The following is a 12,714-nucleotide window of genomic DNA, read 5'->3' as shown; positions in this document are numbered from 1 at the left end:
GACGTTACCAGAATCTGAAATAATTTAGTCACAGTTGTTCAGGACTTCGATGTATCATGTTGTCCATTGGATTCACGTTTGGACAAGGCTATCATGAGAATGACGACAGACATTAGGAGGCAACTTTCTGCACCGAACATTGGAAGAGGTGTACGGGGAGAGCCACACTCAGCTTCGGTAATTATCGAGGGTTGGGGGTGTTTTACTAACCTGTTGCGGACGTGCTTAAGATTAAGTTTAGCTTTAAGTGAAAGCACTCCTGTGTTGTCCTGTTTGTGCCAGTCACCTATCGGTTGGATGGCCGTGTCTCCCCTGATTCATCTCCTGACACCACCTCACACAGAGTAAAAGTTACCAAGAGCTTTGGGTTGAAAGAACCCCAGGTAACAGAGGAGGATTAACAATTAGATTTTTTGGAGTTTTGTCAATAGAGAAAATACCAGCTAAGATGTCATAAAGATGAGTTCCAGGCTTTGGAAAAAGTAAAGTCACTTGGTTCCAATTACTGAAAACCCAGTTAAATTAAAGTCCCCAGAACTTTGCAATATGAAATTTCTGACGAACAGTCAACCTGAAAGATTCTCTTTCAGATGAAAGAGTAATACTGGGGTCACAGTGCATTGCTGCAGTCATCCAGCAGAGGGAATCTGAATTCAAAAGAGGAAATTAAAAATAAGACTTATTTGCCATCATTGTGGTGGAACGAGCATATCTACCGCATAAGCTATGTCAAGACCATTACATGCTCCTGAATGTGTTTTAGTCACAAAATACCTAAAGAAAAAATTCCAACATTCATAAAAATATTATTGTTCAACCAGTTGTGGTGCAAGGCACAGCAGGAATGCCCAGCATGGCATGCTTCATTTTCCAGAGTATTCATCAGAGAATTAGTTCCATTAACTGCCTTCTAATATACAAGGAATTGCAAATTTGGAAGTGATATGTTAGAGACCCCTGGCTCACTGAAATCAATTAGCAGCTACATGCTCTCAACAAAGGCAGATTTTTGAAACACACTTTAAAAAATACAAGCCAAAAAACCTTAACAGATTCCATAAATTGAAGGGTCTATCATCCTGGTTAACTATGAAACATACTTTTCCACCACACAAATCTAATGTATTTGTTTAATACAGAAAACGCCAAGTGTTTCTTGGAAAACACTGATACAACAGAGACAATGAAGAAGCATGGCAAATGACCCAAAGGAGGACAATGAGATGATTACTAATAAGTTCCTTAGATTTTTAATTCAAAGTCACTGCAAACCAATGAAAATCACTACTGAACCCTTTTCTGTGCTTTATCTTCCGAGCAATATAAATTCAGACAGATGTGCTACACAAACCAAGATTTAAAAGTAGCCAAAAAGAAACAATGAAAATAACTGACATTTATTAACCCCTCTGGAGATCTTCAGTGCCCTACAATTTCCACAGCCTTCAACACTGCATCAATAATACAAAGTCTAATCCCGCAAGCCTGCCAGAAAAGACTGGGAAGTGACTAAGCTAAACAATGCTGAAATTCCAAGTGATATTAAGAGTCCATGCACATTTATTTATATAATAAAAGAAGACTTGTCAACTTAAACAAGAAATGCTCATGAATGTTGTATTTTGTGGAAAAAAAAGTCTTCAAAATACCACTAAGCTACTTATAATGAAAAGATGAACAAGCATAAAATAAAGGGTAATATCACCATTACATGGAACTAGTAAAGCCTCGTTTGTCTTAGCCTGTCATATCTGGCACATTAAGTCAAGCCAATATTAACACTGACAAACATGTTAATTTACAGGCCAGTGTCACATGCCAAAATCAATTTCGAATTTGAAAGTATAAATTTGTGGGAGATAGGGGGACAAATTTTGCAAAAACAAAAATGTGATTTTATATTAAATGACCTGATGTGATGCCTTATTCTGTTGTTAAAGGAACATGTTTTGGTCACATGATCTAGTCAGCCAACAGGTCTATATGTTTGTTATATTATCTTTTAGGGTAGCCGAGTAATGCCCATTCAATAGTTTTGTTTTCACAATGACTGTACCTGTATATCTTAAAACTCTTGCTTTACCTAACCCAAAAAAAGTATATCTTCAAGGCAATATATGCTGACACAGTGAAAGCAAAATAATCACAGTATTCAGCAATGTCACTAAGATTTCTGAGTCACAAGGGATTAGAAGTCTGGACCTGAAGCAGATGCTGTGAAAGCACTTGGTAGAGGAGTTCAGTGCATATTTCAGACTGCACTGCAGCTGCAAGGGATTGACGCCACTAACTGTGGAATCAAGCTCAGGAGAAACTCCGGGCATAGTTCCGGCATCCGAAATAAATTAAAGTAAACAGTGTTGCTCTCTCTCATCCACCCTGTTAGCAGCCTCTCTGCCGAGCTGGAGACCACACACCCAGACCACACAGCACCAGCTGAACTCACTCGCACGCAACATCTAGGAGCTGTCACTCTACTGAGGTATGAAGAGGAAAGAGGAAAGATGAAGGTGGGGGGAATGGAGTGGAGTGTGTGTGTTTAAGAAAGCTGCTTGCCTTCTCATCCTATCCTTGCAGCTGGCTTTTGTGTTGTGAGGTTTGGGGAGGAAGGAAAGGAGAAAGAAGAAATCCATAATCCTTGCTGAGAAAACATACAGATAATGGCCTTTTGTAGTAATGACTTGCACTCCTCTTGTACCATTATAGTAGCTGATGAAGGGTTAACATCAATTAACCTCCTATCTGTCACACGTCAAAAAAATCTTAGGTTTGTATCAAAAACTAAATTGTAAACACTAAATGACTGCAGTATGTGCAACAGATCTACCTGGAGAATGTGTGTCAAATATTCAAATAAAGTACTTGACGTGTTTTATATTTGAAAAAGATTATCACAAAACAAACCCCATTAACTAAGGGCCAGATTACGTTACCCTTATTCAGGGCTTGTCCACACACAGAAGAGATGCACAGATTTAAATTAAATCAGTTTCGAATCACATCTTTAACTAAATTGGCCCAATTTGTACTTAGACCAAGCCTCACTTTGAATAGCACCTTACAACACAAGCAGCCTCATTGAAGTCATTGGAGTTACCTGTCATACAAGATGCCACTCAGTGTAAGAGTATCTCAATCTGGCCCTATGAGTTAAGGATGCATAAAGGTATAGCCCACCAACATAAACTACTGAAACCAAAGAAATTACCCTTTCAGTGGTCACACATAGAAAGTGTCTTTTGTTGTGAAAGATTCGACCACTTTAGGAATACCCACTATTATTTTTAAGATGTGGGGGATACTACTAAAACCAATATCTGTCAAAACAGAAAAAACTGAAATGAGACCATTTAAAAACCTTTAATATCTTTCCACCCTGGGCACACTTCACCGTAATCAACCCCACCTCACCCCTCACTCTACCTCCTATGCACCACCCACACCATATATTCCTCCTCCCTCTAACTCACTAAGAAACACACAACCTTAACTTTGCCCATACACACAATCCAACATCCTATATCCACTCAGTCACACTTTAGCCCTATCTCAATCACCTATCTGTCTAAATCACAACCTACATACTTCACCCATTCATTCAGCAAAATCACCCACAAAAAACTAAAGCTCATACTCTTTTACTTTCTTTCCACACTACAGTAATTCCTATATGACAAAACAAATTCAGTTTCATAAACCCGAGTTATTATGGTTTGCCCTAGCATACAAAATAACCAGAAACACTCACCAAGATTTTATGAAATGTAACACAAAACACAGCATTTACTTCATAAGCATGCTTAATTCCTTAAATTCATATTGTCCAAGACTTAAAACTTTCAATTCTACAAATATTATACAAAAAACATAAATACAAGAATCCCAGTCTACTTTTCACTGTTTTGTATCTGCCCTTAGATAAAGAAACACTTTCACTACTCTAACCTATTATAACATTTCAACCAAATCAATCCAAATTGTCTTTAAGGCATCCTTCATTGATGCTGAACAGGCCTGAGAGGAGTAAAGGTCTTTTAAAACTGGTCAAATTCTGAACTCAAGTGCCCCATAATCTACTATTTGACTTCCACAAATTTCTACCATGTTGATGCCACAAACTGTGAAACAATCTCTTTCACAAACACAGAAAGGATCACCACCTCAAATCAAGACAGTCACACTATTCCTGACAGTTTATGTTTTACTTTAGAACAGCCTGTTTTCAATGGATATTAGTCCATTAAATAACTTGTTTCTTATCCCTTCTTTTAATTTGGCTGATTTAACATGTATTGATATTTGGTAATCCCTAAAAATACTAATCACCCATTTGAAGTATTGATCAACAGCTTTTGCATTTACTAGTTAGATGAATTTACATAGTAAATTCAATAATATGAAGACCCAAAATGACCTAGCCAGCCATACTGTCAGATAGCACACAAGCTTTCTATAAATTTCCAGACTAGCAAATCAAACCCTCTCCTAATTTAAGACTTCACCTACTTCTCTGTCCAAAATCCATTGAAAGTTTATTTCATCCACTAGCCTTCCAGTCTCCAATCACCAGTGATTCTGCCCACATATCCCCTTCAACTCAAGGCTTCTACAATTCTGTAACTTTCTTATGGTTTCCTAATAAATCTAACGGTCATTACAAGAATGTTAGTGTTCTCAACAATCTCCTTTCAACTTCTTAAATTAGTTAAAAGTTCTTATTCACAGACTGATATTGGAGCCTGATGTTTTGAGCATCAAAAAACTTTCAAACATGTTTATATAAATATATTAAGAAGTTAAAAAAAAACTAACTAAATAAATCCCACTGGGGTGGGTTTTTGTTTGTTTTACTAGAGAAAAAAATAAAACACCAGAGGTTTTCCATAACCTCATGTATCTACATACTCTATTCTTCATCCAAGCATTATTAGTCATAAAATAACCACATCTATATAATTAATATGACTGGAGTAAACCTTGTGTTTGTTGGTGAGGATATAAGAGACATGGAGGTTGATAAAGTAAAGTGATGTTTGCAGTGTGTCATTGTTGGTTCCTTGATTTTTACTGTTTGCATTGGAGGGAAATGCTCTTGTGCCACTATAACTCAAAGTATTTTGCACTCCCCCAATACCCCATGCTTGCTACCGGCCCTGATTCAGCAGAGTACTTAGGCATGTGCCTGACTTTTAAGCACATGAGGCGTCGTCCCTATGCAATATGTGCTTAAATGCTTTCCTGAATGTGGGCCTGTATGCACAAATATGCAAATAATATGTTTCCCTCAGTTTAACACAAGCAATATGTCTGTATTAATATTGGAGGTGGCCTGTGTGCTCCCAATCTGTAGTCTGGATCTTCTATCTAAAAGCCTGTCTCTCGTGTGGTTGTGGAGAACTGAAGCTGTCTGTAAAGAATTAAAGTTCGTCACCTTCCGTGATAATGAAAAGGAACTATGTTACGATAACAAAAGCATACCACCCTTCTTTATAGTTCCTTAAGATTATTTGTCAAGAACATAATGTTCATTTTAGCAGCATGAAGCAATGTATGAATGCTGAGAACCATTTTGGCCACACACACCACCAGGCATTTGAAAATTTTCAATAATAGCAATTTTAAAGTAGTTAGATTTTTAAAGAGAGACTCTGGTCTGCAAAAAAAATTTTGAAAATTCAGTGTGTCTGTATTCACCATTACGTACTCACCAGTGGGAAGTTTTTGTGTCATTTAGAGATTTAACTTTTAAGTGAAAAGTCTAACCTTAACTTTGGAGCTGCTATCAGCCTCCTTAGATATAGATCAGTGATCACCAACTGGTCGATCATGATCTTCGGCAGTGTAGTGTGGCTGTTGCTAAGGCAGGCCCCCTGCCTGCCCCTGCCCCACACTGCTCTGGGAAGCAGCCAGCACAGCCACAGGGGTGGGGAAGCAGGGGTCTGCTTGCAAGCACCGCCCCCGCAGTTCCCACTGGCCAATGTGGGTGGTGCTTACAGAGAGAGGCAGCGCATGGAGCCGCGTGACCCCATCCCCTCCCCGGAGGGCCACAGGGGCATGTTGGTCCCTTCCGGGAGCAGCGTGGGGCTGGGACAGGCAGGGAGCCTGCCTTAGCCTTGCTGAGCCGCCACCAGGAGATGCCCAAAGTAAGTGTTGCCCAGCGGGAGGCTGCACTCCAATACCCAGCACCCCCCCTAGGGCCAGCACCCCATACCTCTTCCTGCACCCCAAACCCCAGCCCCTCCCAGGGCCAGCACCCCATACCCCGTCCTGCACCCTGAACCCCAGCCCTGAGCCACCTCCCAGAGCCAGCACCCCATACCCCCTCCTGTACTTCGAATCCCCTCCTGAACCTCAACCTCCAGGCCCCTGCCAGAGCCAGCACCCTGCACCCCAACACTCACTCCAGCACCAATCCCTCTCAGTCAGCACCTCATACCCACTCCTGCACCCCAAACCCCAGCCGAGACCCCTCCGAGAGCCAGCACCCTGTACCCTTCCTGTACCCCAACACTCTGCCCCAGCCCAGAGCCCCCTCCTTCACCCAAACTCCATCCCACAGCTTGCACCTCTCACCCCCTCCTGCACATCAATCCTTTGCCCCAGGCTCAGCCCAGAGCATCCTCCCACACTGCAAACCACTCGGCCCCAGCCCAAAGTCCGCACCCCCTCCCAGTGAGGGTGGGGGAAAGTGAGCAATGGGGAGGAATTGATGGAGTGACGGGGGGTGGGGCTTTGGGGAAGGGACGGGGTAGATCCTGGGTTGCCCTTAGATTCAAAAAGTTATCTTTGGCGTAAAAAGGTTGGAGACCACCAATACAGAATATATTATTACAGATATTATGACACAGAGTCAGTAAAGCTCAACCAAAAAGGGTTAAAATATATACCTGAACACACTTCTAGGGGCCTATACATTCATTTAGGTCCCAATACTGCAGTCAGATCCAGATACAATGCAATCTGATTCTTGTATACAGTATAGCCCAGAGTACACTGACTCTGCAGTTATGCACACGCACAAGGTCTGGCTATGTGAATCTGATTGGGAGGTCAGGACCCTATTTTACTGTCAGTTTCCTTGGATGTTGATAGAATATAGACCTCTTTAGGGCTTTACTTCACTAGGAAGCTCAATCATATTTAAAACCGGGGGGCGAGTGGGTGGGAGGGAGATTTACTTTTTGGGTTTTTATAAACACAATTGTGCATGGTCCCAAGTGCCAGAAGGGTTACCATGACTACCTGACAATGCTGACCATAACTTGTTTTTGTCTACATTGAACAGTCAGCATCATATCATTATCTCTATTGTTAAAAAAAAAAAACAGAGTTGAAATTATTCAGTTTCCTACTGAAGAAGATGCCTAAGACTCATCCATTTAAAATACACATTAATAAATATGTCAAATATAGTGGTGAGGAATATAGTGTTGTTTGTTTTATTTTGTTTGTTTTAAGCGTGTTACTGATATGCTGTCTAGGATGTTAAGATTCTATAAGTAAATTGAGTCTTCCCATTTTAAACCTCTAATTTCAAGAATTTGTAATTTAGCATTAAAAAGTGTATCCAAGGCTGACTTTTGACATGAGATCCCAGAAGACAGGTGGTTTTGCCTCTATCAAGCTATATAGAGATATAAGAATGTAAACAAACTGATTAATTTTCAGATTGCTTTTATACTTCAATTTGAAATCAGTTTTATTTTTGCAACTGATAGTTTGTCGACTGTAAACACAGACTAGTGCCTTTGGCTACATTAAGGTTAGGAGGATGGGATGTGAACTCTAAGTCTTTAACTTGGAAAAGTTACCACTATGCATATGCACTACCTAATATCTAAGGGGAAAAAAAAATTTTATTTTTAATCTCACTTACTTTATATGATATTAAAATCACTGCAGAGATCATCCCCCACAATCAACATGCAGAGGGCAGTTCTCCTCCCTCCCACAGCACCATTTTGCTTTTACTGTGGAAGGCAATCCATGAGCCCACAATGCACACTGTATGTCTGAAGAGAAGTAGGTAGGCCAGAATGGAGGAGGAAAGTATGGATGGACCAGAGGCAGGGCTAGTGGTGGATGAACATAATTTCTCTCCATATCAGCTAGTATATTTAGAGTTGAGTCAGCTAGGGCCTGAAACTCTGGACCTCCAAACAGATGGACCTGGGGATCCAGTAGATTTGGGGAAGGTGGGCACAAGAGCTTTTTCTTGAGGAAGAAAAAAAGTCACCTCCTCCCAACAGTGGAGGGATCCTCAAGAAAATTTCTTCCTCAGGATCTCCTCTCACAGGGTTTATCATGGGAGTGGTCTGATCTGGTTCATTGTCGCTACATGACACTGTTGGACATAACACCGTATGATGACAAACCTCATCTAAGAACCAGTCCATTGGATCAAACAACCAATTTTTAGAAAAAAGCATCTGGGTAAAGGCTACATGATAACAACAACTAGCTTTTACACAGCATTTTTCATCAATATATCTCAACATGCTTTTCAGGGCAGTCATTATCATTATTCCCATATAACAACTAGGAAAGCAGAAGCACAGGTATGAAGTCACTCCATCTGTGAGCAACATACATTTAGAGAAAACTTACTAAGTATGTATACATGCTAGCCTTTCAGAGTTTGTAGTTCTGGGCAGTAACAATCTTTTTGCTTTACAGGCTTGTTTTTGCTGGAAACAGAAAAGCAGTGTAAATTATCATCCAGGCTGCTTTACATAAATTGAGATAATTTAGCAGTTGAAATAATGCAACTTTAAAAACATCTCTCACATTCAACCTTCTATCCTGTCAGATATTCTGAACTTTACATTTAGAATTTTAGTGATAAACCAGGATTTTTGATATTTTCAGATTTCTGTATAAGTAGAAATATATTTAAAATAAGATTTAAATTAAATCTGATTTGTTTTTTGAAAATATGCTTCCTTAAACTTCGACTTCATAACTATTTAAATAAATGTTTAAAAATTAGTCGAATGTGTTACATACTGCTTATTTTTTGCAATTTTCATCATGATAGGATTCATGACGTAGACTCTCTCGTCTAATCACCTATTTTATTTACTACTTTGGATCATATTCACTATGCTGAGTGGTCCAACACATAAAGGAATACATAAATACAACCAAATAAAGAAATTTCTAAATCTGGACTATGGCAAGACTGTCAGTATATTTTAAATCCGAAAACCTTTAGTGTAGGGGTCAGCAACCTTTCAGAAGTGCTGTGCCGAGTCTTCATTTATTCATTGTAAACTAAGGTTTCGCGTACCGGTAATACATTTTAACATTTTTAGAAGGTCTCTTTCTATAAATCTATAATATATAACTAAATTATTGTTGAATGTAAAGTAAATAAGGTTTTTAAAATGTTTAAGAAGCTTCATTTAAAATTAAATTAAAATGCAAAGCCCCCTGGACCAGTGGCCAGGACCCAGGCAGTGTGAGTGCCGCTGAAAATCAGCTCGCGTTCTGCCTTCGGCACGCATGCCATAGGTTGCCTAACCCTGCTTTAGTGTTTGCTTTTGCCTTAGCTACTGTCAATGCTGGTCTGTAAACATGTTTTAAGACCATGAGAAATCTTAAAACCCAAAACATTCTGAGGTTCTATCTACACAGCAAATGAAGACATGGTTGTAAAGCAAGTAAACATACCCACCCTAGATTTAATCTAGCTAGAATGAGTACCAATAGTAGTAAAGACATGACAGCACAGACTTCAGCAAGGGCTAGCTTACCCAGGGTCCCACCAGGGTTATACAGTGGCAAGTAGCCTGCACTGAAAGCCATGTCACCACATCTTTATTACTATTGATACCTGCACTAGTTAGATTAAAAGTACACTTTCATTTGCTGTGTAGGAGTAACCTAAATGAAAAGAACTTTATGAACATTACTACATTTATTAGAGGAACAATATTTGTGTTATATTCTTTTCAGATCACAATGTTCTGAATATTTCATGATTTAATACAAAACATTAAAAGCTTCACAAGGTTTTAATGAAGATTAGTAACAAGGAGTGAATTGGTGGCTGGAAAGGGAAGAGGAGATACAACCCTACTTAGCTAGTAGAAGATAAGCTCTTCAAATCATATAGGCATCTATAATGCAAAATAGGGGAGCAATTGAGCTAGATAAGTAGCTTTCTGACTGAAATTTGTCATGTGTGATCTCCTGTTAACATCATTTTTTGGTGTGGAAATCTGGAGTTAATTAGATATAGCATTTTAGAAATGCAGTACTTCGACAAGAAGCCACTTAAATTTTGAAAAATTGTAACTGGGTAAGAGGGATTATATCAAAAGATAATCTGGCCTAAAAGACTCATCAATTTAATTAACTAAAAACTATTTCCTAAACATGTTTTCTAGATGAATGGATGGTTAATTTTAGTTATTTACTACAGTCTTCTAAGCATCTCAAAAGTCTATGAGCTCCCCAGCAGACTTTATAAAGCTTGCAAAAGAAAAGGTATTTACCAACACCATGAAACAGCCAAGTTTGAAGGACTTTTATAAAGTCTGCATGATTGAATGATGTTATTAGAGTAAGCAAATATGCTAATTAACTCACCTGTCATCAAGGATATAAACTAATTAATACACTTGGTAAAGAATATACAGGGCTACTACCATGCTTATCTTGACAGCTTCATCAAAAAAAATCACACACACCCCTTTACAGCAGAGCTCATTGAAATTCTGCTTCACTGGAAATGCCATCATTTCAAAATTTGGTTTTGGTCCACTTCAGACTGAAACCAATTTTCTTCCCCTGAAAAATGATGTTTCCCAAACAAAATATGCTCCCTGATCCCCACAGATGCTCAGTGAAAGGGACATGATTGTTTCACCACTGCTATTCAAGAGTGGGCAGCAGTGAAACTGACACAAATTATATCGGCAACTGTTGGAGATCCTTGCCTGGATGCGGACTGCCCAAGGGCTAGGAATCTCTGGGCTTCAAAACTCCTGGACCAGCTGGCTCACTGGGCTGCCCAGCTCTCCCAGCATAAGAAGTCAGATCCCTTGAGAGTCAGGCAGCCAGCTGGCCAGGGAGTCTGGAAACCCTGAGAGCTGGAGTTATCAGAACTTCCAGGCTCCCTGCTACAGAGCCAGGGCTCTGAAGGTTTCCAGGCTGCCTGAAGTATGGAAGTACAATCACGTACTCCTCAACTGTAGCTTACAATGAAGAACAAACACCATTACTTGCCCATGTACGATATTTATGGGGCCTCTAGAATGTAAAGGGTTTGTAGTATCAATGATTTCACTCTTCAGTGAAGAATACATCTGTAGTGACAGAGATGTAATAAAAACTGAACAAGAGCTTCCATTTAATTGAAAAACATGTTTTTTTAATATCAACCTCCAAGATTTGATATTAAGTAGGTGAACAAAAAAGTGTTGAAAGCATCACAGAAATGACAGCACTTTGCAGCCTCAGCTGCATCTTTCAGGTTGCTTCTGAAACACATTGGTCAGTGGCCAAGTTGACAAAATATCAATGATTATGTGGCCAGCTATAAGGGTATGTCTACACTGCACTGTAAAACCAGGTCTCTGGGACCTGGGTTTATGAACTCAGTGGGTATGTCTATATTGCAATTAGACACCTGTGGCTGGCCCCTGCCAGCTGACTCAGACTCACAGGGCTCAGGCTAAGAGCTGTTCAATTGCAGTGTAGACATTTGGGCTTGGGCTGCAACCCAGGCTCTACAACATTGCAAGGTGTGAGGGTCCCAGACCTCAGCCCAAGCATCTACAACACAATTAGCAGGAGCCCCCCCAGCATGCGTCAGCTGGCAAGGGCCAGCCACAGATGCCTAACTGCAGTGTTGACATACCCTGTGTTTCCAAGCCAGCGCTCATTGCAAATGTGGGTCCCACAGCCAGACCCAGGCCTCACAGCCGTGTTCCCTAATGCACTACACAGACCTTCTGGCTTGGGCCGCGCCCACACTGCAAATGACAGCGGCTTGGATCCGAATACGCTCTGACCCGGCCCCGCGTACTGCAGCCGGAACCTGCGCTCCTCCGGCCCTTCGCAGGATCCGCCACTGTGCCAGGCAGAGAGAGGAGGAGCCTCCGGCAGCCCCAGCGCACCCGTCACAGCGGGGGGGGGGGGGGTCGCCTCTCCCGCACAGAGCCAGCGCCCAGCGGGGGCAGGATAACGGGCGGGTCCCAACGGCCCGATCCGGATCGTTATCACGAGCGGCAGTGAGACCCCCCGGGGGGGTGGGGGCAGGATCCGCAGAGGCACGGGGAGGGAGGCTGCTCCGCAGCTCGGGGGCAGGTCAGAGCCGGCTCGCGCTGACTTGGGGGAAGGGGGGGGCGCGTCACTCACCAGCCGCCGCGGTGTTTGCAGCCAGCAGCGGACAGCTGCCCTCCCGGCAGCGCCTCCGCCTCTCGCACGGCCAGCCCGCCGCAGTGGAGCCAGGATGAATCGATCGCCCGCGAGGCGGAGCCAGAGCAATCGAGCGGCAGCCCCGCCCCTCCAGCTCGTGCCGCGGCTTCCTTCTCCCGGCCCCGCCCCTGCGCTTGTTCTCCTCCTCCCCCTTCCCCCTCCCACCAGCTCAGTGCCTGGGCGTTCGGTCCCTCCCCGGGGGCGGGTGCCGGTGCTGGGTCATTCGCCCTCAAGTGCAGGGCGAGGCCCTTGGGATTGCTGGGTTTGAGACACTGTAGGGAGCTGGGG

The 12,714-nt window shown here is 41.9% G+C and overlaps 1 protein-coding gene across 8 annotated transcripts in view; it reads right to left on the bottom strand.

Moving 5' to 3' along the window:
- Positions 1 to 12,465, bottom strand: part of EXOC2 (exocyst complex component 2) — a 204,346-nt gene extending 191,881 nt beyond the window's left edge. For 5 of the 8 annotated variants that reach the window (XM_050939918.1, XM_050939915.1, XM_050939921.1 and 2 more), the window contains exon 1: positions 12,367 to 12,463. The gene's annotated coding sequence lies outside the window, so the exon portion shown is untranslated. Of the gene's footprint in view, positions 1 to 11,957; positions 12,073 to 12,366 lie in introns of those variants that run through there. The other 3 variants (XM_050939917.1, XM_050939920.1, XM_050939919.1) reach the window with 2 other exon arrangements.
- Positions 12,466 to 12,714: the final 249 nt, after the last annotated feature.

This window comes from Gopherus flavomarginatus, chromosome 2 (assembly GCF_025201925.1).
Source record: "Gopherus flavomarginatus isolate rGopFla2 chromosome 2, rGopFla2.mat.asm, whole genome shotgun sequence".
NCBI lineage: Eukaryota > Metazoa > Chordata > Testudines > Testudinidae > Gopherus > Gopherus flavomarginatus.
Note: the sequence above shows the minus strand (reverse complement) of the source record. Positions and strands in the feature narration are given on the sequence as shown.